General features: G+C 47.1%; 1 protein-coding gene across 1 annotated transcript in view; it reads left to right on the top strand.

Moving 5' to 3' along the window:
• The window catches only part of LOC122808149, a 773706-nt gene that overhangs the window by 333145 nt on the left and 416769 nt on the right, over positions 1 to 23792 (top strand). The gene's annotated exons all lie outside the window — the stretch shown is intronic.

Genomic DNA, 23792 nt, shown 5'->3' with positions numbered 1-23792 from the left:
CTCCTCCGGTGGCCCTGTGCCACCTGCGGGTGGAAGCGCTGCAGGGGATGGGGCTCGTCCCCCCTCTGCAAGTGTGGCCAGAGGAGAACCACCACTCACCCTCCGTAGCGTCCGGACTGTGGTGCGTAGGGAGATCCAGGACTCTGTTCTTGGGCCCCTACGCCAGCTTGAGGCACAGGTGGCACAACTTACGGGCATGCCTGTTGCCCGGCCTACACATCCCCCAGCACAGCCCCGTCCTGGGCAGTGAAGGAACAGTGGCAACTGCCCATGGGTGGGGATATCAGTTCCACTGTTGCCATCTGTGGGCTCATGGGCTCTGGATATCCAAACCTCCATCCCTGTCAATTGTGTAACCCCCCACACATGTCATACACTGCCCCTGTATGAGTCTTGTTTGTTTTGTCTGTTGACCTACCCAACCTACCTCCCCAGCTATACTGACTTCCTTCACCTGACATACCACTCTCACCTGAAAAAAAAAAAAAAAGGGCACTCTGTACCCACAAAAAAAAATGTCCCATACATAGATGCCCATTCTGCACACATGTCTGCTGGACATGGAAACTATCAATTACAATTGGCTGTACAACAAGTATTATTGTTGTCCTGACACCTCTCTCAGGGGTGGAAGGTTTCAAATGTCACACCAAATTACATACATATGCACAGCTGTTGCTGATGAAGAAATGGGCAGCTATGGGCCTTACCTACATCCCTCCTGCAAATCCCAAGCTTGTTTCCCTACTGTCTTACCCTTTTTGTAACCCCTTTTTCACCACTTTCCTGTCTCCCCATTTTCATTTCTTTCAAAGAAAATAGCGCGGGTGTGTGCCATAGTAAGCACTGTTAAGTGGTTGTAAGCAGGTGTGCGCATGTGTGCGCGGAGCTGAACGCCAGTGCGCATGCGTGAGCTCCACACAAACCAGCGCTAACCCGGTTACAACTGCTTAAAAGTGCCTTAGTCACTCTGATTGACAGGCCCTGTAGTCAGTTCAAAAGCAAAATAAAATCCCACTGTCAGTCCTGAACCCAGGACCTTGGAAACAGTATTCTGCATGACCTACCACTAAGCCATGACTCTTATGCAAGAACATTGTGCTAAAATAAATATATCATGTAATAGTAGGAATGAATGTAAAGGGAATATAGGATGTGTAGTACACAAAGCATGTCATGTATATTTACTGTCAAATCTAGTGGATTTCCATAATAGTAGTGTGTGAACAGAAACAGCCATGCTAGTTGGTAGCTAGTAGGCAATAATGTCAGTTAATGTACATATATAAATGTATGTATATTTACACATATATATATATATATATATATATATATATATATATATATATATATAGTTGTAGGTGTCATTGTGCATACACACTTACTACAGGGAACAGGAGAGAGGAATGGAGAAATGTGAATCTACAACACAGCCTGAATCATGAGAGAGATACTAACCTTTACACTCACAGAACAGTGTCCACAGCATACCAGCATGGTCCCCGCCCTTACAATCTGAAAGGGCAATGCCTATCTCACATACCCTTTTATAGCACTGTCCTGAAATCACAGTGAGAACTGCAATCAGTACACAACTGGCTGCATGCAATTAGCAAATGCTGGCTTACAATTGGTGCAGAGGCCATCACATGGACCTATGCAGATACCTACAAAAGCATCCTGTACTAACACTCCACACATGCAATACGTTCATTGCACTGTCTCAAGGCAGACAGAGGGAGAGAGACAGACAGAGACAGAGAGTGAGAGAAAAAAAAAAAAAAACACGCTACACACTGAGTCTAAGCTGTCAGCAGTGACAGTAGCAAGCCGTGCCAGCAGCAGCAGGAAGCAGAAGTAGTGGTAACGCAACCAGCTGTGACAAACACAGGTAATGTAAAGTAGCAGGTTAATAGTCTGCATACTGTGAACCCTCCAAATGTGTCATAGGTCTGTATCTATAGGTATGTCCATGTGATATGTTGTGTGCATGTAGTTCCACCAAAAGGGGATGACTATACATTACATGTCAGTCAGTGTTAGGCCATGATCCTGGCAGCAGTTGTCTGTGCATTGCCCTCATCAATGGCTGTAGTGACTGTTTTGAAAGGTCAACCAGGTTCAAAAGGCAGGATCAGCCCATCACAAAGGCAAACTGGCCAGGAACAAGTGTCTGCAGGTACCCAGTATTGCTGTATATGCGTCCCATACTGAATAATTCCATAGCTTAGCAGACCAGGCCAGTTATGCTTATGTTGCGGTAGTTCCCAGGGTCAGTAGAGGTGCCTCCTTAGTGGTGTGGGACCACTGTTGCTGTATGCCAGTGTTCAGGTACATATCCTGTAGTACGGCCAAGGTTAAATATCAGTCTTATATGCGGTTGTATGTCCTCTTGGAGTGCACATAGCACACATCCAGGGATACCATCAGGTCACAGTGATGCTGTGTGTTCTGCTTTGCTGAGGGCGGCCCTCACTTGGACATGTGAGATGATAGGGAGGTTACATTCAGCTGTGATAAGTATTTGAACTTGTGGGGGAGAAGGAGGGGGGATATGTGCACCAAATGCTGTCTGCAAGAATGTTGCCAATATCTGTGTGTTTGGTGAATGTTAAGTAGGTGTGTATTAACTCAGAGCATATCTGAGGCGTTTGGTCCATATGTGTAACATAACTGAAGAAGGCCTTGTGGTTATCTATAGTGTTTGTGGCCATTTCCCTCCCAGAGTAGGCCGTGGCCATTGTTATGAGAGACCGTAGTGTATTACCAGTGCTGACCACAGATGCCTTCCCTTAATGTGAATCTGCTCTGTCCTGCAGTAGCCTCCTGCTATTGTTATACAATCTGCCTCTGGCTGGGGTCCACCGGACAGGATGCCTAACCTTTGTGCATAGGGTCTGGGTTAGAAATGTGTGTGCAAGTTCCATGCAATCTGTGGGATGTCCATGGTAAGCATTCACAAAGGGGTCAGCAGTGTGGGATGTGGCTTCCACTGGCCCAGTGGGCTGCATGGATACCATCTCAGTCCTAACAAGTGAATAACTGTCTAATTATATACATATCAAAGTAGTCTACTGTGCTGGTGGTGGTGGTGGGATATGTATATCCAGGCCGAGTAACTTGTGTCCAGATCACACTAGTGGATGGCGTTCCACATACACTATCTTGGTATGAACCCCCAGATTGAGGTTGTGCATTGGACCTGTTGCAGTGTGCTGACCGATGGGGCATGCTACTATGTTGTATGGAATGTGGCAGGTATTGTTGCACAGGTGTTGGCTGAGCACTGATATCTGGCCATGTACTTGTGTATCCACCACGAGACACACACATGCAACATATGGGAGTAGTAGTATATCACTACACTTGAGTATCATGTATAGTCTGTGTGCCATATATTGCTGACATAGTCTGCTGATATCCTGTTTGTGTTCTCTTCCAGGGAGATGGCGCGTCAGCGTAATCCCACCTACTCTGCAGCAGAAGATGAGGAGATACACCAGAGCCTGGTGCGGGTTTATGACATACTGTTTTCCCGCACCTGCCAGAATCAGCAGGAGAGGGCTGCACTGTGGCAAGACCTTGTCCATAGGGTAAATGACATTGGCATGCATAATAGGACATATGAGCAGGTACAACATCACTGCAGTGATTTAATCAGAAATGTCCATCAGCGTGCGTCGGATATCTGCAGGCAACAGGTTGCCACAGGAGGTGGGGTGGCCACACACCTCCCCCTCACCAGACTGGAGGGGCTACTCCTAAGTGTTGTGGCTCCAGCCCCGGAACAGCAACAGCAATACACTTGCATCATGATGGAGGCTGGATCCACACAGCAGCATGACATGGAGCATGCAGGTAATATGCCATATGTACACTTGACTGTTCTGTACACTGTTAGTTTATGCATGTGTAAGTTGTGTCCGTGGTATGTAGCTGTCAACATAGTATGTAATTGTGCAGGTGTGATATTGGCAATATCAGCAGCTGACGTGTGAAAGGCAACTGGTGTACTACTGCACTGTATCATATGCAGTATCAATGGCACAGTTGTGCCCACTGACATTAATCTCCTCATTTCTGCAGGTCCCTCTGGTGTTACAGCAAGGCAGGCCATCCATGCTGGTGAGTGTGTTTAACAATACCTATAATAGTCCTGATAGTGCTAGTAATACTAGTGTAACTCAGTAGTGCTCTGTGTGTATACTGCGGGGTGTGCAGTTGTGCCTGTGTCCACGTGTGCATGTGTGCATGTGTGCATGTGTGCCTGTGTCCACGTGTGCATGTGTGCATGTGTGCCTGTGTCCACGTGTGCATGTGTGCATGTGTCCACGTGTGCATGTGTGTGCAAGTGTGCATGTGTGCATGTGTCCATGTGTGTGTGCATGTGTGCATAAGTGCATCACTGGTAACATTGTGTGGACACTGTAAACTGTGTTTCCTGTCTTCCTCCCACAGGTTCTGGTGCTGCTCTGGTGTCCTGCAGCAGGGAACCTGAATCTGGTGCCACAGGTACTGGTAATGATGATATCTGTGTAATGGCTCAGGAAGGTGTGTCAGGGTCCACCATTGGTCAGCCAATTGACAGTACACAGCTGTCAACCCCATCATTGCGCACAGTCATCCTGCCAGTACAGCCTTTGTCACCATTGTCCCTAGGTGATGGACAGGATACAGTGGGCATTGACCAGGGTAATGTGGTATCTGTGGCACATGCTTCCCCACACAGCAGCCATGGGCAGGGTCCTGCGATGGTACCACACAGACAGTTGCCCATGGATTCTCGTGGGAGCATCTGTGGGCATACTGCCTCTGGCAGACGTGCCCAAAAAGGTCTGTCAACCTCAGCTATGTTTCGGGCTGTCATGCAGGCACAGTCGCGTATGGAAAGGTACACCAGACAGGGTCTGAGGGAGCTGAGAGCATGTCGCACAGCCATGACTGACAGTATTTGTGACATCGCGGATGCTATCCGTAATTTCACCAATGTCATAGACAGACATTATGGGGACATATTACAGCAGTTCCACAACCAAATGTCCATGAGCCAGGGCAATGGTGGGTGGTTGCGGCGTCGACGTGGCCGTATGCCAGCAACAGCAGCAGCTGGCAGTCGGCGCAGATGACAACAGGCCTGCGCACGCCCCCATAGTGCCAGCAGCAGCCCCAGCAATGCTGGGTCTGTGCTGTCATCGGAACACCCCAGGAGACCACGTGCACATGGCTCTGGACAGTCCCAACAGGGACCTGTGTCCAGTCAACACACTCCCGCTTCTGATGACAGTACCCAGTCTGGCTTAATACTGGATACGGTCCGTAGCACCCCTGCCAGGCACAGGTACCGTGTCCATGCCCACAGACACTGATCTGTATGACCTGCCAGGTGCAGTCTGTGGCTGTCCACAAGCCCCTGTATATGGCAGCCATGAGATGGAACTGTGTGCGTGCATACACACATGCAAAATGTTAACACCTAGGGCTACCACATACATGCACACACTGCAGCAACAGTGCCCCACCCTGTACTGCTGTCCCTCACCAACACACATACAACACACATACACACACATGTCAATTGGTGGCATCAGTGGCAGACTCAGGCATACCTAATTCACACCCTGTGCATATGATGAAACTGTGCCACCCCCTGCAATCTCCAACATCAGTGCAGGTACAGGTAAACACGTTGCTGATGCACAGGGTGACTACATAGAAGTGTATTAGTAGTATCATGTTGGTAACAGTACAGTGTGCTGATATGACTGTGTGTATATCCCAGCATGCCTGATGCAGTAACTGTATGACTGTCCTGAATTGTTATCTGCACCCATAGTACGTACCAAAGTGTAACAGCTGCACATTATTGCATACCGGTGGTAAGGATGTCAACAGATAGCCACATACATGGATAGCACAGGGGGAAGCTAATGCAAGTAGTGATATACAATGATGGACATGTACAGTAATGGTGGCAAGTTGCCCACAATGACTATGCAATGTGGATGTTTGCGCATGTTGATATGTGTGCAGTACCAATGTAATCCAAATCACAATTAACTATGACATAATATCAATTCTACCATGGGCATCTGCGCTGTGCATTCCTGGGTACATGTTGATAGTGCCCACATATTTGCACTGTAACCTACTGTTAGTGTTACCCCTTCTTTGTTGTACAATGGACTACTTCCAGCCCTGCTTACTGTAGCTTTGTTTGCATGCATGTTCGCTTGGGGTTCCCTGCAACACTGCTTCCACCTGCAATGCAGAGTTACAGTGCTTCTGTGGACTCCTAGTGACATCTGCATAGTATGCACGTATGTCAAGTTTACACATGACAGAACATCACTGTCTGTCCTGTTCGCATGTACGTTGCCTGTGACACATTGCACATGTCTTACCTGGCATTTACCCACGTGTGCAGTCATATATGCCAGTGCTATGAAACAGTAGCAGTACACCCACACATACACACCTTCAGTATGTTGTTCCCCATTGGCCCTATGTGTTGGTACTCACCATGGCAATCACACTACTAGGGTAGCATGTGCAAAAGTAACCTGTGAATCACCTCTATGGTCCAGTTGTGGTTTATGTGAGTCATGTGGCAATGTCACAGCTGCCACATGTATGCAGTCAACCATCACCCTTGGCCAGGAACGTACAACACATGTGTGGGATGCCACCACATAGCCAATCTGGGGACTGAGCACTCTGAACCCAGTAATGCCATACCCTGTCAGGTGGCATGTCATACTACAGTGACTACAATACCAGTCAGACATAGACACGCACTGACAGCAAGCTGAACACACTGGGGCATACTTGGAGACTCAGAATAGCATCCTGCCTGAGCATCACACACCTCTGCAGCTGGCACACAGGCATACGTTATGTCTGAACAGAGCACATGTCACACATGGCACACACATCCCGTGTGCCACACACTCACAGCCTGTAGGGCTACACAACACACCTGCTACAGATGTGTCAGGTACCTCTCTTGGCCGCTGCAGTGGGGTCCCACTCAACAGGCTGTACATGGTGAAGGTCACAGTGATATGCCTCTGGGGCACTATGGTCCACCACAAAACACATGCATACAGGTCAGTCAGAGGCATGGACACATATGACTCAGTCACTGACCATGCCACTATGGATGACCTGAGACATACCTCCCTGGACTACATGATAGGGAACATAGAAGGGATCTCTCAGCATGTGGCATGGGCCAGTATGAGCCTGATCTTGGTTGCCATCATACCCTCACCAGGTATGCTACCACTATATGTAGGAAGGGTGTTCTATGTCTACATTCTGCTCAGTCTCCAATGTCATTCATAGGGTATCCACTGGCTGTCAACGTGTGCTTACATGCTAGGGAAGCCACAATGATGTGCGAGGGGCAGCTTGCATGTGACACCCAATGTATATTGGCGTAGCCCCTTGATACACACATACTGCCTTATGCTGCAGGACATGGATTACATAGCCACCTCCATGGGTATCACACAGGATAGGACACTAACAGTGATGCTACACAACACCAGCAGTGTACACCGCAAGATGCATGCACTGGACACTGTCCTCAGCACAGTGAACTGCAATGTCTGTGCAGTACCAGAGTCCTGATTCATGGCTCACAGGTGCAACCCATCACTGCCAGGTTATACCTCATACCATGCCTATTGTCCCCTACACATGTAACACACATGGACAGGGGGATGGTATCCCAAGGCACCACAGATACACACACCTCCAGGTTGTTGGCACAGCACAAAGCATCAGGGCCTATTCATGTGCAGCTAACAGTGTGTCGGACTGCCATCTGGTTCATAGCCTGGCACACACAACCCTCCCATACACAGGAAACCCACCTATCCTCCATAACAACACTGACAATATGACAGTCTCAAGAACTGTCTTTATATGGCTGGACTGCATCCAGCCAAACATTGTGCGTGAGCATTACTGTAGCTACAACACACTAGTTGAAGGGTTCCCAGCATGTGGTCACTGAATTGCAGTGGAATGACATGTTACCACTCCCACAACAGGTGGGAACATGCAGCACCTGTACATCGACTACATGTAGACTATATGGCCCAGACCAGATGTGTATCCCCTGCTGTAGGTATTTTACCATATACACCCACACTGTATAGACACATACAACGTGTGACCCCTGCACAGTAAGACACAGTCATATTGTTATGCATTGCAAATACCATTTATCCACTCGAGGCATGTGTCAGACATGGTAACTACTGCAGGTCACAGGTATTTATGTGTATGTGTCACACACATACATCATGTGTGCATTGCCATTGCTGGTTTAGGCAATGGCATGCATTGTTATGCACAAAGACCCACACAAGGTCATAATGTGTGACACAACCACACGTGGCAGTTGTGGGTTACCAAAACATACCTATCTGTACTCTGACAATGGTAATAGACCCAGTAGCAGAGTGCACTATTGGCATTACTGGCCAACTAGCCCTGTTTGGCTGTGCTGATAGTGTGGTGACATCCCCTGTGTTTACTGGGGGAATATACAGCATCTGGTGTATTGTAGTATTTGCCAAAATGATCTGTTCTCTCACACTTGCATTTACACACACCCAGATGTGTATCCCCTGCTGTAGGTATTTTACCATATACACCCACACTGTATAGACACATACCACGTGCGATCCCTGCACAGTAAGACACAGTCATATTGTTATGCATTGCAAATACCATTTATCCACTCGAGGCACGTGTCAGACATGGTAACTACTGCAGGTCATAGGTATTTATGTGTACGTGTCACACACATACATCATGTGTGCCATTGCTGGTTTAGGCAATGGCATGCATTGTTATGCACAAAGACCCACACAAGGTCATAATGTGTGACACAACCACACGTGGCAGTTGTGGGTTACCAAAACATACCTATCTGTACTCTGACAATGGTAATAGACCCAGTAGCAGAGTGCACTATTGGCATTACTGGCCAACTAGCCCTGTTTGGCTGTGCTGATAGTGTGGTGACATCCCCTGTGTTTACTGGGGGAATATGCAGCATCTGGTGTATTGTAGTATTTGCCAAAAGGATCTGTTCTCTCACACTTGCATTTACACACACCTACTATCCCCCACTGTGTATTTTACCATATACACCCACACTGTATAGACACATACCACGTGTGGCCCACTGCACAGTAAGACACAGTCATATTGTTATGCATTGCAAATACCATTTATCTACTCGAGGCATGTGTCAGACATGGTAACTACTGCAGGTCACAGGTATTTATGTGTATGTGTCACACACATACATCATGTGCGTTGCCATTGCTGGTTTAGGCAATGGCATGCATTGTTATGCACAAAGACCCACACAAGGTCATAATGTGTGACACACACATGGCAGTTGTGGGTTACCAAAACATACCTATCTGTACTCTGACAATGGTAATAGACCCAGTAGCAGAGTGCACTATTGGCATTACTGGCCAACTAGCCCTGTTTGGCTGTGCTGATAGTGTGGTGACATCCCCTGTGTTTACTGGGGGAATATACAGCATCTGGTGTATTGTAGTATTTGCCAAAATGATCTGTTCTCTCACACTTGCATTTACACACACCCAGATGTGTATCCCCTGCTGTAGGTATTTTACCATATACACCCACACTGTATAGACACATACCACGTGCGATCCCTGCACAGTAAGACACAGTCATATTGTTATGCATTGCAAATACCATTTATCCACTCGAGGCACGTGTCAGACATGGTAACTACTGCAGGTCATAGGTATTTATGTGTATGTGTCACACACATACATCATGTGTGCGTTGCCATTGCTGGTTTAGGCAATGGCATGCATTGTTATGCACAAAGACCCACACAAGGTCATAATGTGTGACACAGCCACACGTGGCAGTTGTGGGTTACCAAAACATACCTATCTGTACTCTGACAATGGTAATAGACCCAGTAGCAGAGTGCACTATTGGCATTACTGGACAACTAGCCCTGTTTGGCTGTGCTGATAGTGTGGTGACATCCCCTGTGTTTACTGGGGGAATATACAGCATCTGGTGTATTGTAGTATTTGCCAAAAGGATCTGTTCTCTCACACTTGCATTTACACACACCCAGATACTATCCCCCACTGTGTATTTTACACACACCCACACTGTATAGACACATACCACGTGCGGCCCCTGCACAGTAAGACACAGTCATATTGTTATGCATTGCAAATACCATTTATCCACTCGAGGCACGTGTCAGACATGGTAACTACTGCAGGTCATAGGTATTTATGTGTATGTGTCACACACATACATCATGTGTGCATTGCCATTGCTGGTTTAGGCAATGGCATGCATTGTTATGCACAAAGACCCACACAAGGTCATAATGTGTGACACAACCACACGTGGCAGTTGTGGGTTACCAAAACATACCTATCTGTACTCTGACAATGGTAATAGACCCAGTAGCAGAGTGCACTATTGGCATTACTGGCCAACTAGCCCTGTTTGGCTGTGATGATAGTGTGGTGACATCTCCTGTGTTTACTGGGGGAATATGCAGCATCTGGTGTATTGTAGTATTTGCCAAAAGGATCTGTTCTCTCACACTTGCATTTACACACAACCGACTATCCCCTGCTTGTATTTTACACACACCCACACTGTATAGACACATACCACGTGCCCCTGCACAGTAAGACACAGTCATATTGTTATGCATTGCAAATACCATTTATCCACTCGAGGCACGTGTCAGACATGGTAACTACTGCAGGTCACAGGTATTTATGTGTATGTGTCACACACATACATCATGTGTGCAATGCCATTGCTGGATTAGGCAATGGCATGCATTGTTATGCACAAAGACCCACACAAGGTCATAATGTGTGACACAACCACACGTGGCAGTTGTGGGTTACCAAAACATACCTATCTGTACTCTGACAATGGTAATAGACCCAGTAGCAGAGTGCACTATTGGCATTACTGGACAACTAGCCCTGTTTGGCTGTGCTGATAGTGTGGTGACATCCCCTGTGTTTACTGGGGGAATATACAGCATCTGGTGTATTGTAGTATTTGCCAAAATGATCTGTTCTCTCACACTTGCATTTACACACACCCAGATGTGTATCCCCTGCTGTGTATTTTACACACACCCACACTGTATAGACACATACCACGTGCGGCCCCTGCACAGTAAGACACAGTCATATTGTTATGCATTGCAAATACCATTTATCCACTCGAGGCACGTGTCAGACATGGTAACTACTGCAGGTCATAGGTATTTATGTATGTGTCACACACATACATCATGTGTGCGTTGCCATTGCTGGTTTAGGCAATGGCATGCATTGTTATGCACAAAGACCCACACAAGGTCATAATGTGTGACACAGCCACACGTGGCAGTTGTGGGTTACCAAAACATACCTATCTGTACTCTGACAATGGTAATAGACCCAGTAGCAGAGTGCACTATTGGCATTACTGGCCAACTAGCCCTGTTTGGCTGTGCTGATAGTGTGGTGACATCCCCTGTGTTTACTGGGGGAATATGCAGCATCTGGTGTATTGTAGTATTTGCCAAAAGGATCTGTTCTCTCACACTTGCATTTACACACACCCAGATGTGTATCCCCTGCTGTAGGTATTTTACCATATACACCCACACTGTATAGACACATACCACGTGCGGCCCCTGCACAGTAAGACACAGTCATATTGTTATGCATTGCAAATACCATTTATCCACTCGAGGCATGTGTCAGACATGGTAACTACTGCAGGTCATAGGTATTTATGTGTATGTGTCACACACATACATCATGTGTGCAATGCCATTGCTGGTTTAGGCAATGGCATGCATTGTTATGCACAAAGACCCACACAAGGTCATAATGTGTGACACAGCCACACGTGGCAGTTGTGGGTTACCAAAACATACCTATCTGTACTCTGACAATGGTAATAGACCCAGTAGCAGAGTGCACTATTGGCATTACTGGACAACTAGCCCTGTTTGGCTGTGCTGATAGTGTGGTGACATCCCCTGTGTTTACTGGGGGAATATGCAGCATCTGGTGTGTTGTAGTATTTGCCAAAAGGATCTGTTCTCTCACACTTGCATTTACACACACCCTACTACACACACACACACACACACACACACACACACACACACACACACACTTGCAGGATTCATACCCCTACCTAACTAAGTCACGACACGTGAGAGACGCATTAGCGAAGCGCACTATTCGGATTACTAGGAGGTTCCTCTTCTCTGGCTGTACTTATAGGGTGCTGACATCATCAGTGTTTTGAAAAGGTAATGTGCATCAGGTAGTGTGATCTCCTGATTGCCAAAACTAACATGTTTTTCATACAGAATTGCACACTTACAAACTCCCCACATCCAAACACACACGCACTTGCAGGTTTCAAACCCCTACCTAACTATGTTATGACGCTTGAGAGTGACGCTGTAGCAGACTGCGCTATTCGGATTACTGGTAGTTGTTTCTTCTCCAGCTGTATGTATAGGGTGCTGACATCATCAGTGTTTTGAAAGGGTAATGTGCATCAGGTAGTGTGATCTCCTGATTGCCAAAACTAACATGTCTTTTATACAGTATTGCACTCACACAAACTCCCCACATCCAAACACACACACACACACACTTGCCATTTGTAGGTTTCAAACCCCTACCTAACTATGTTAAGACACTTGAAAGTGACACTGTAGCAGACTGTGCTATTCGGATTACTGGTAGTTGTTTTTTTCTCCAGCTGTATGTATAGGGTGCTGACATCATCACTGTTTGGAAAGGGTAATGTGCATCATGTAGTGTGATCTCCTGATTGCAAAAAAGCACATGTTTTTCATACAGAATTGCACACACACAAACTCCCCACATCGAAACACACACTTGCAGATTTCAAACTCCTACCTAACTATATTATGACACTTGAGAGAGACGCATTAGCAGAGTGCGCTATTCGAATTACTGGGAGGTTTCCTTTCTCCTGCTGTACTTATAGGGTGCTGACATCATCCGTGCTTAGATAGGGGAATGTGCATCCTGTAGAGTGCTTTCACAGTTGCCAAAAGGGACATCTCCCTCACATAGACTTGCACACACACTAACCCCCCTCCACACACACTGGACAGTTGCAGGATTCAAACCTCTACCAAACTATGTTATGACACTCATGACAGATGCATTAGCACAGCACACTATTCGAATTACTGGGAAGTTTCCCTTCTCCTGCTGTACTTATAGGGTGCTGACATCATCCGTGCTTAGATAGGGGAATGTGCATCCTGTAGAGTGCTTTCACAGTTGCCAAAAGGGACATCTCCCTCACACAGCCTTGCACACACACTAACCCCCCTCTACACACATTGAGCAATTGCAGGATTCAATCCCTTACCTAACTATGTTATGACACTCGTGACAGACGCATTAGCAGAGTGCACTATTTGAATTACTGGGAAGTTTCCTTTCTCCTGCTGTACTTATAGTGTGCTGACATCATCCGCGCTTAGATAGGGGAATGTGCATCCTGCAGAGTGCTTTCACAGTTGCCAAAAGGGACATCTTCCTCACACAGACTTGCACACACATCAACTCCGCTCACCCACACACACACACACACACACACACACACACACACACACACACACGCACACTGAGCAATTGCACGGTTTGAACCCCTACCTACCTATATTATGACACTTGAGAGAGACGCATTAGCAGAGCATGCTAACCAAATTACTGGGCATCCGGTCTGCACCTGCAGTATTTATAGGGTGCTGACATCTTTATTTCTACAGAGGTATGTACATCTAGTACTACCTGTCAGGTGGGGGATAGCATATATATGCATTTGCAGCCACCTATGTCAGGGTCAGATATGCACATCGCACTGGTAGGTTATGTTCTATACCATGCTTCGTGACCACAGGACCTGTAACACACAACACAACCAGTCCAGAACACCACACCCACATCCAGGACACACACTTAGCTTCCCTGGGAACAGTGCCAGGATATGCAGGTGTTCACATACACCATTCCAGTTGTTAACATCAGGTACAGGCATATTGTGTGTGAGAACTATTCAGGCCTCTACCACTTTACCCTACAGCCACTACAATTTGTGGGTCCATGTGCTATGGCAGAACCACACACCACAGCCACATGGGGAATACATATTGCACCTGTCCATCTGCAACATGGGTACTCACTGTTCCACACCAGAGGTAGACCACCATTGTTGATATCTGACCATACCCACCTTTCCCTGGACATCCATATCCCATCCCCCCCCCAGGCAAGGTTGTCACTGCACACAAACTGTATTTAGCACAAGCAGACTCTACACTTGTGAAGACTGGGGTGGACGACTTCAAAGGACCCATGCTGGGGGACTATACTGGCCACTCAGCATAATCCTTGACAAATGCATTCTATGAGCATGTGTATGGTTTGCATTGATCATGCTATCCCACATATACCCATGACTGCTCCACAACAAGACACCTGTCAGGTGTACACCAGCCATATATGAGCTGTCCAACAGACAGAGTGAGCTAATACATTGCAGAGCTGTAGCCCACAGAGGGAGGACATCTGTGAACAGTTCCGGCACGACACTTCATTCCCACATAATCATCACAACACAGTGTTGACAGTGGAATTGTCCAGACAATGCAGATAGGGCTCCCCTCAGTCTGTTATTGACGGCCACTTACTGTTAGAGATCCTCAGCAACCCTCTTCCAGCACACACCAACAACATGGCTGTGGCTTAGCACATTCAAACCCTGGGATCTCCACTGTGCCCCTGCTTGACAGAGGCACAGCTCACTAGCCTCACACGATGCCTTATGTGACCTACTTTACAGTGGCACAGTAGCCTACTGTACTGGGGATGCAGATGCCAAGCACACTCTGGCTGAGCTGACATTCCCTAGGGCAACAAGCCTAGTATTGACCTCTACACCCATATGTTCAATTGTCAGATGCACAATATTTGTTGTGCTGTTCTACTGTTTGCAGGTCTTTATTGCCATAGCATTCCCTGTTCCTATGACCAACTTGTGTATCTGTGGAAGATGTTTGCATATGACGGTGATCCATTATATCACTTATGTCTCTGTAGTCATTTACTGTGTGCACTGGGCAGATTGCTGTGTTGTGGTTGGTTCCTGGAATGACACATACAAATACCAGATATGTGTGGCCAACTGCTAAACGGAGATATGGCCTAAGTGTGTGAGCATGCCCAGTTCAGCCTTTCCATGGCATGTTGTCTGACATATGCCTCATTTATCAAAGTGTGCAAGCATGCCCAGTGTGAGCTTTCCATATGTTGCACTCTGAAGTCCACCACATATTTGGGTGTGTGTGAACTTCAACAATATCTCATGTTTATGGTTGTGTGTTGGGTGTCATGTTGTGTACTAACTGGCCAACTGCTTCGTGTCTGCCACAACAGGGATTATACTGTGCCTGCAGGGATTGCATGGGATACTTTGCAGACAGTTGTCAACATACTTTCATAATGACCTAACACTGTAGTACCATATAGTGTACTGGTTCAGTACTTTCACTGTGGTGGACAGTATCCTGGGCTTTAGTCCTATCACTGCTTGACATCTTCATAGTGAGCACAACAGACTGTGTAGGGGCCAGTTGTGCACATATGACCATGTTGCATTATGTTCAGATATGGACTACCTACACCAGGCTCGTCCAACATTGGTAGTGTATTCTACAACATAGGTGGACATTGGCAAACATTAGCGATGTTCCCTAGGCCATTTCTGATGCTAGTCACAGGGTGTGTTTGTCCTTCAACACACATTGTAACTGGAGTTTGCCATGACATATGTCATGGTTAGTATACTGTGCCTCCGTCTACCTCTGACATAACAGTGATACCCAGGGTTAACCTACCATCTCCCATCCACTCATCGGGATTCCTCTTGAGTGGTGTCGATAGGTGACTCTCTGGCTAACCTGTACCGGGAGTTTACTCAAGAGTGGGGGTGCCTTCTGTGTTATGGATCATTCTGTACAGCTTGTCCTATGTATGTCAGTGCTGGGGTTCAGGTCTCTCATGTGCATAGCTCACTGCCATTCAGATTGTACAAGGTGCAGCATGTTCATTGATTCCAGGTTGGACATGGCTTCATATATCAGGCACAGCTTGCCTGTAGCTGGGCAGTATGGCAGTGTGTGGGGCTGCAGTTTGTTTACTCAGGCAACACATGGCATCTGTTCATGCTCTTTGCTACTCCTGGTGGGGTACTGTTGTGGACTTTACAGTTGATGGAGGTGTCTGCTGAGGTATATCCCACAGGGGCTATTGTAGTCAATTGTGATGCTGATGAAGGATGACTGCAGAGCCACAGTGACCTCACCTTATCTACATCTGACAACCTTCATGATTGGGTGGGTATATGGTATGTTTCTGCGAACACTACAGCCACATGTTTGTCCAGTGCAGGATATCTATCACCTTGTGTCCCCAGGTCTCTCATTACATGTTAGGTATGTAATGGGTTAACACCTGTGTGGTAATTTGTGGGCACTTACTGTATATACACGGTGGTTGTCTATACACAGTTCTGCAATTAGCTTGCTGACATGGCTATGGCTCCAGTTGTCTGTTTGTAGGTGGCCCTTTTGTGGGTTGCTTGTATCAGCTGGGGGTCGGATATGGTGGGCTGTTTGTACTCCTCTGCATACATGTTCAGTCACAGTCCTTCCATGCTGGCCTATACCTATGGGACATATATACAGAATGGGGGGGGCCCAGGACCAAGCCTTGTGGGATGCCACTCATATCTGCTTTGTAGTCTGACATGGATGCAGCATGTCTGACCATGTCAGTTCTGTCCTTGGTCTGGTTTGCAACCCCTCTACTGACATAGGGGTATATATTTAAGCTGGTGAACATATCCATACTGAACTTGTAGGGTATTGTCTAGAAGCATATGCATGGTCCAGCTACGCTGTGTGGAACACATTGCCCTCATCAATTACCTTAATGACTGTTTCAAATGGGTCAAACATGTTTAGGGGCAGGATCTGCAGTTATGACAGCCACACTGTGTGGGGTAAAGTATCAGTAGGTCCACAATAGCTTTATGTCTGTGGTACATACTGATCCTTTCCATAGCTGTGCAGACCAAGCTTGTCAGGATCCTGGGGTGGTAGTTTGCAGTATCCATTCAGGCAACACCTTTGTTGTGAAGGACCACTGTTGTTGTACACTGCTCTTTGGGTACATATCCTGTGGTAAGGCTGACATTGGGCAGTAGTGTGATTTGGCATTCCATTATTCTTGGAGTCCATGTTGGCCTCTGCCCAGGACACCATCACATACCTTTGCTGCTGTGTTTTGCTTTGCAGATGATGGCTGTTACCTCAGCATCTGCAATGTCAGGGGACCAGCAGTCTGCTGGGATAGATATTTTGCATTCTGGGGGGGGGGTGGTTTGCACTGCACCTGTCAGGTTGTATGTTAGCAATATGTGTGTGTTTGGTATGTTGTTTGTAATATCTGTGTGATTCGGAGCATATCTGTGGATTCCCAACATGGTTCCTACCATCAGTTAAGTAAGCCTTGTGATTATCCTTAGTGTCCTGTACAATTTGTATCTTCATAGGTTCATGGGTTCATACTAGGCTATCCACCCTAGGGCATTAGTAAGCCAAGCCAGAGTGTGTGTGTCTTTCGCCGCCCCTTGCTATGTGACTATTACGGCCATTTATGATTTTCTTTACTGTGCTTCTGTCTGGTCGTGATGCAGTGAAGTCCCCCAGTATACATGTACGATCATCCATCCACTTGGCAATATTCCTGTTGAGGGCTGTCAGTGAGGGGCTCTGCCTAACATGGATTGGGATCCTGTTTCTGGGTGTGGGGAGCCTCTGGGTTATGTATCTGTCCCTCCAGCACATCCTATTTCATTATGTGTTGAGGCTGACATCTGTCACTCTCACAGCTCCAATGGCTTTGATTTCCTGTGGTGGAGCATGTCCATTACTCCTGTGTTGGACATGGCCTTGTACAACAGACATACAATGCCTCTGTGTAGGCAGTCTGTGACTGCATTCAGCTGGGGTGTCTACAGCCAGGCAGCATATGACATATATTTGACACCCTTTATCATCTTGGTGGGGTACCTTTGAGGTCTTCTGAACCGCTGCAGGTGTCACGTACGGTACATCCCATATGAGTCATTGTACTAGATTATGGGTCTGATAAGGGAACAGTACAGGGGCACAGTGACCTCTGTTGATGTAGATGTGAATCCTTTCATCATACGGTGTCCAATATCGACAATCTTCCTAGCCACATTGGCATTGTGAGTGTCACATGACAGATTACTGTCGACTTGTGTCCCTAGATCCCTGATTACTCCTTGCATACATAATGGTTTACCACCTATGTGGTAATTTGTAAGTACCTTGTCTGGTATTTGTTGGGACATTCATACTGTCCAGTGTCTTCAGGATGTCTGCGTGGAGTTCTTGTGTGTGAGAGTGTGGTCTGTCACATGCTACAGACTGTACAGCAGTTTTGACTACACTTAGGTGCACATGGGTGGTCTCTACTGCTTTGTGCATTGTCAGTTACCTGGCCATATGGGTGTCTGTGCTGCATATGGATATTCCCCCTCCTTTGATGTTTTGGTCCAGGTGTTGGGGCCATAACGCATGATATGTGGTATAACCTGGTAGTGCTGGTGTGCTGTCACTAGGCTTGTAGCAGGCTTCTGTCACTGCACAGACATCGATGTTCTCCATACTGGGAAGTGCCTCAGGGGCATGCATATTGCAGTTTACACATCTGGCATTGGTCAGCATTACCCTTATGTTTCTTACCACTTATGTTTTCGAGGGTGGTGGGTAGTCTTTTTGGACTTGCCTACATATGGCTCTATGGAGGTGGCAAAGGCCTTATCCAGTATCCAGACGCACAGGGGTAACAGGTGCAAGCCATCCCTGGAACAGCAGCATGGCTTGTCATGCATGAGATCTCAAGCAGACAGACATTAGACCCTCTTGGACTGACAGCTGTAACTGTGCCACCTGTTAAAGATGATCATTCTGTGTTTGTACTGTGGCATCATTCTTGGTGAGGGTTGGATGCTGCACATGGCCAGTGTCATACCAGCCTGGGGTACATACTCAGAGAGCTCATCCATGTCTCTTTTCATGTAGTCCATGGAGGTACATCTCAGGTCATTCACACCAGCATGGACATTGAGTGCATCATATTTCTGCTTGCTTTGCGGTGACCTGCGTACTTGTGTTATGTGGCATATTGTGGCAGCCTACAGGCAGCTTACTGTACCCTTTCCCTTGTTCAGTCTGGTGAGTGGGACAGCAGTGTGTCTGCCTATACAGACACCTATTACAACTGTATCAGGCATGTTGTTTCTCCTTCTGTCCTGTGACTGTTTGGCACACCAGCTTTGTGTACTATGTGTTGCATGTGCTATGTTTGGAGGTTGTGGTTGCTTGGGATCTGTTTTGGAGGCTTCTGTTGGTGTGGTGTGTTTGTAATTAGGGCCTCCGGGAATGTTTTTCTGTGTTTATGTGTTTGATTTACAGTTGTGGTAGGTCTATGTGGGACTGGGTTTGTGGTGTATGTGGTTACCTTCTCCTCCTGACTAGTTTTGACAGTACTGAGTTGGGGGAGCTCAGCCTCCGGTTTGGATACATGGTTGCATCTATCACATATATTTGTATTTATTGGGGGGGGGAGTTGTGGATTGTCTGTGTACTTGGGACAGGTGTCACATTGCCTCTGGATTCACAGATTCTACTTGTTGTGGCTGGCCTTAGTGGATTGTATGTGTGGACATATTTTATTGCCATACTACTGATCAGTGATTACTTCCCTTTTTATGTTTGCTCTATCATGTGGTCGCTTCCTCATTCTCTTGCATGGTTTGGTAATGGCTGAAGTCCGGCATGCCAGATGCCTGCGTGTATGGCATTGTGTCTTGTTGTTATTTGTGATTGCATACTCCAAGCATTCCTGGCTGTGTTCATGGAATGCCCGTATGACATGTTCTGCAGTGTGTCCCATATTCTGCACTTGCAGAGGGCCTTTCGTGGATTCCACATCGGTTTGGAGGGGTGCAACCTATGCTTTACATATGTTTTTCACTGTGGTATTCTGGCCAGGGACTGGGATCGGGATGTGTATATCCAGTGTGATTACTCTATGGTCTGGTCTTACTAGTGAGGGATACACTTCTCATCTTGCCATCCAGTACACATGCTGCTGATTATCACATCCAGTATGCTTACCCCTCTTGTGGGAGTGGTACGTTGTTCCTGGGCATTTTGGTTTATGGATTCTGGGAACTTTTCTCCGACTGTGTTGGTGCTAGTATAATGCTCCCGGTGTATGTCTGGGTATTTTCAGTCAAGCAATATAATGTGGTTTGGGGGGCTTGATATATTCATGTATTCCAACATAGGCCAGGTGCAGTTCCTGGTATTAGGACAGTAGTCTGCAGCAGGCTATATACTGGGAGGCGGTTTTAGCCATTGGTATTTGACCATGGCTAATCCATGCTGCTTCTTGTTGTGGTACCAACATGGGGGTGTGGTTATCCTTGACATTTATTGCTAGTCACCCTCCTTTTGTAGCTTGTTCCATGTTTTGCGGCTGTACAGCACAGTATGAGGTGTGACCTGGTAGTGTTAGGGTGCTGATGTGAGCCTTGACCCAGTTTTCTATTACAGGACTGATATCTACATTCACCATACTGTGTGCGTTTACACTGCACACATCTTGCTGTTTAGACTTCTGGCATTGGGTAGCATTACATCTAGGTTCCTATCCCTTGTGATACCTATGAAGGTGGGTTTGTGTTTTGAGACTTACCTATTCAGGGCATGCTGTGGGTACTGACAGCCTTTGCCAGTATCCATGGGGCATGGACTGATAGGTGCATGCCACCCCTAGCAGGTGGTGCATAATGTCATGCTCCGCATGTCTTCCCAGCCTGAAACACATTGGCTCCCCTTTGACTAACTGCATTACTTCAGCCAGTTATTGCACTTGATCATCCCATCGTCATTTTGTGGCTTCATGCTTGGTGAGGGTGGATGTTAGTCAGGGTCCTCAGGTGTGCATATAGTACATGGTGTTACATTACTTAACACATGGCATTCATGCCTCAGGTGGTGCTGCAGGGCTGCCTCTGTCGGAAGTGCATATTACACTCCCTGTACATGTTTGTGAGCAGGTCATGTAATTTTAGGCATCCATGTTATTATTTGAGTGAGTCAGAGGGGTTATCATTCCTAGGGTTCCTACTGAGCCAGTGTATGTGCTATGCGTTGCCTCTTTGCCAAGGCCAGGGCATACTGGGCACGCCTCCTTCTGCCTACTGGGGCAGGCTCAGGTTGTTCCTCCTCCGAGTCACGCTCTGCCTGTGATGGCCTTGGCAATGGTGGAGGGCTGTTTGGCCCAGCCCTATGCTGGTCCTGCTGCAGCTGTTTTCGCAAGATCATATTATGTAGCATAGCACATACCATGACAATTTGGGTACATGTAGTTGGTGTGTACTGCAAGGCTCCACCAGATGTATGCAGACACCGGAACCATGACTTCAGCAGCCCAAACACACGCTCTATTACATTACGTGTTTGTGCATGTGCCTCATTATGGCGTTCCTGTTCAGGTGTGTGTGCGTTTCTGATGGGTGTCATCAGCCATGGCTCCAGTGCATAACCTGCATCCCCCAATAGGTGTCCGTGTGGGATTTCCCCATTGGCAAATGTCTGGTACAGCTGCGTCAAATGCCAGATGTGGGAATCATGGTAACTCCCAGGGCAGCCAGCACACACATTCATTATTATGCCCTGGGCATCACACATGACCTGGCAGTTGATGGAGGGAAGCCCTTGCGGTTAATGTAGGCCCTACCCCGCTCACCGGCTGGTGCTTTGATGCGTATGTGCATGCAGTCTATTGCACCCACTACCTCAGGGTATTCCGCTATTTGCTGGAAGAGACGTATATTGCTGGCCAATACCTCACGGGCATTGGGGAAATATACATGATCACCGACATGTGCTGACATGGCATCCAGGAACTGGTGCAGTACTCTGGAGGCTGATGCCTGTGATATCCCCATCATATCACCAGTTGGTCTCTGGAAGGTACCTGTTGCTAGTATTCTTAGGCCAACACATACCTTGGTTTCCACTGGGATGGGTTCCCCTCTGTTGGTTCTGTGTGTGAGGCGTGGCCTGCACAGCTCAACTATTTGCTGCAGGAGCTCTCTGTCCACTCTATAGCGCTCTACTATCACCAGCTCATGTAACCCATGGTAGGTGACCCTGGGCCTGTACACTCTTCTCCGTCTCCTCACTGTTGGTTGTCTGGCACCATCTGCATTGTCACCACCCTCAGCAAGTCACCTATGTCTTATTATGACAGCTATGGCAGCCCCTAACATTTCTGCTCTGAGTGAAGATTTTTCTGTTTTTACTTCTATTAGCTTACTCCTGTCTTGCAGTGTCTCTTGAGAGAAACATCCTGCACTGCTGTTTGCAGAGTTTTAAGTGCTGGGCTGGGCTACTATTCTGCCTGTGTAATTGCCTGCTTCTAATTGTTTTCACCTGCTAGCTCCAGCAGTATTCCCTGCTAGCTTCCTACTAATTCTGTTGCTTCCTTTTTCCTTTCTGTTTCCTCAGGGGGGAGCAGCGTGCATACCAGCAGAAACATGCTCACAGTGGCTTACAAGTGCACACATGCTTACACTGTTCGGGATCTGCCTTTTTGGGTTAAAACTCGTGCACACCAGCGCAAACAGTCTTACAAGTCTGCCAACAGGCTCCCACATGCTCAGTCTGCCCTACACGCGTGCACACCAGCACAAACAGTGTTAAACATCTACCAACACGCTACCACATGCTCAGTCTGCCTTACACGCGCGCACACTGCCCTACTCGTGCTTCATGGCGTGCACACGTGCGCATGCACGCCCAGCAAGAACCTTTAGTGTAAGTAACAGTGTACACCTTCCATTTCTTGACTTTCCCAGACTTATCTTGTGGCACTCCTCTTTCCCTGATCTGTGTCTGTCATCTGTCATGTTACACTGCCCTCCAATGAACTGCATTTCTTTCTACCATTCTCCCTGTGATGTCACCTATCTCCTACTCTATTCCTCCCCCTTATGTATCTCTTACACTACTCAGACTGTGCTCATTTGCTATGTGACTGTGAGATTCAGTATTCTAACCCTAATTTACATGAGATTGCCTACTAATGCTTAGTTACATGTCTTACACTCAGCTTCCCCCCTTAGCAACCACTACACGGTGGCCATGTTGTTTTTGGTCTGCTGGTCCCTGCATTGTCATTCCATGTATTGCATAAAACCCACATTTGTGGGTTTATAACCTTCATTTTTATGTTTTATGCAGCGCAGCCCATTTTTATTATTTTTGCATTGGGTTACCTTGCCAATGGCCACATATTTGGCCATTGGCATGCTGCCTGACACATATGCACCCTTTATTTGGAGCTGACATGGCTCCATTGTGAATTTTGCAGAAACGTACTCAGTTGTCAATTGAGTACATTTCTGCAGCTAAAACGTCTCTTACACGGGCTGGTTTCTGCTTCGTGGATCGCTAATATACCTCATTTGCATACTTTTCAGCTGCAAGTGCGGTATTTAGCATGTCCACGCCC

Source organism: Protopterus annectens, chromosome 8.part0 (genome assembly GCF_019279795.1).
Source record: "Protopterus annectens isolate FY-2018-M chromosome 8.part0, PAN1.0, whole genome shotgun sequence".
NCBI lineage: Eukaryota > Metazoa > Chordata > Ceratodontiformes > Protopteridae > Protopterus > Protopterus annectens.
This window is presented reverse-complemented; position numbering and strand designations above follow the sequence as displayed.